Source organism: Chrysochloris asiatica, unplaced genomic scaffold, assembly GCF_000296735.1.
Source record: "Chrysochloris asiatica unplaced genomic scaffold, ChrAsi1.0 scaffold00027, whole genome shotgun sequence".
NCBI classification, from domain to species: Eukaryota; Metazoa; Chordata; class Mammalia; order Afrosoricida; family Chrysochloridae; genus Chrysochloris; species Chrysochloris asiatica.
Window position 1 is genome coordinate 871844 of NW_006408545.1, and position 2132 is coordinate 873975.

Here is a 2132-nt window from a genome sequence, read left to right on the forward strand (position 1 = left end):
TATAGGTTCACTATGATTTGGTGCCAACTCGATGGCACCTAACAACAACAACAAGTCTGATGGTACTTACTGTATTTGACTTTTAAAAGAGGTTTTATCCCTTGCTATAATTTTAAAGGCTTAATAAAAATAGTGTTAATAACCTTTCATCATTTAAACTCTCTCTCCTTGATGATTTCATTATTGCTTTTTCTAAACTCATTATACAATGAGAATGAGGAACCAGAAGGGAAATGGAAAATATTTATATTAATATTAATATGTTGTTGTTAAAGCGCTCTGGCAGCATAGTGGGAGTGAATTGCAGATCGAAACTGCCAGCTGTTCCTCAGGAGAAACATGAGGTTTCCTTCTCTCATAAAGCCTTTCAGTCTCAGAATCCCTATATAGAGTTGCTATGAGTTGGAATAGACTCCACACACACCACCACCACCAAATTGTTGTTGTTAAGAGTCATGGATTCAGTTCCAACTCAGCAGCACTGTTTCGACTAGTAGGTTTGAACCGCCAACCTTGAGCTTAGCAGTCCAGTGTTTACTCTACAGCTTCACACTAAGACTATTTGTTTTACTAGAAATAGCACTTAGGATATTTTTAATAGCTAGTTATGCTTATTTTTCTATAAACTAAAACTTGTATTTTCTGAAAAGTTAAAGCAGGGTTTAACTGACTTGCTGTTTTCTGTTGTTGTTGTTGTTATGTGCCATGAGTCGGTTCCAGCTCATAGCGACCCTGTAAAGGGTTTCCGAGTCTGTAAATCCTTACGGGAGCAGAATTCCTTATCTTTCTCCCGCAGAGCAGCTGATAGTTTCAAACTGCTGACCATGAGATTAGCAGCCCGATTCGTAACCACTATGCTACCAGAGCTTCTTATTGTTATCCTATTACTCTTTCTTAAATTTGAATCATAGAAACAAACAGATCTTACATACTAAAATCAAGCCATAGATTTAAACTATAAGAAATGCTGAAGGTAAAAAAAAAAAAAAAATAAGAGAGTTAAAACTAACTCAGATTGCATATAACATCAGTCACAATAATAGATAAATGGACTGTGTAATGACAAACAAATCAAAATAACTGTCTTAGGCCAGGTGTTCTAGAGAAGCAAAACCAGTGAAACATATATATGTATATATAAGTGTGGCGCCATAGGATAAGCACTTTACCTCAAGATAGGTTTGAATGCAAGGTCAGCAGTTCAAACTTACCAGCCTCTCCTCAAAAACCCTATACAAGGTCACTATGAGTTGGAATTGACTTGATGGCACTTAACAACAACATATATAAAGAGACCCCCAGAGAGATAGATTGGCAAAGTGAATGAATGCATCAGTGGGCTCTGTCGTGGCAACAATCGTGAGGTTGGCCCAGGATTGGGCAGTATTTCGTTCTGCTGTGCATAAGATCATTATGAGTCGGTACTGACTTGATGGCACCAAACAACAACTGCAAATGGCTAATGATCGTGAACATTTGTTCATATGTTTGTTAGCTGCTCAAATGTCTTCCTTGGTGAAGTGTCTGTTCATGTCCTGTGCCCATTTTTAAATTAGTTTATTTTTATTTTTGTTGTAGAGGCATTGTAGTTTCCTATAGATTTTAGACATTAGTCCCTTGTCTGATATGTTGTTGCAAAAAAGGTTTCCCATTTTGTAGTCTTTTGGTGAAATCTTTTGATGCACATAAATTTCTAATTTTTGGTATGTCCCAGTCATCTATTTTGTCTTCTCTTTTTGTGCAATGCTTGCAATGTTTGATAGTCTATGTGTGCCCTGTGTTACAATCCTTTATTTTGTCCCTATTTTTTCACTGATGACCTTTATAGTTCTGTGATTTACATTTAGGTCTTTAATCCATGTTATTTGTTTTTATATATGGTGTGAGGTAAAGATCCTGTTTCATTCTTTGCTTATCGATTTCCAGTTTTACCAGCACCATTTGTTTAGGAGACTAAAAAACACTGTCTTTTTATATAGTGTCTACAAGCCTCAGAGGATATAACATTGGCCAACTCCCACAGAAAAAGATATGCAGAGGTTTCTGGTCAAGATTCTGTTAGCAAAGAATGAAGAATGACATTCCATGCCAGCTGGAGGCAGTGATATGACTATTTAAGGTTGGCTAGTGTG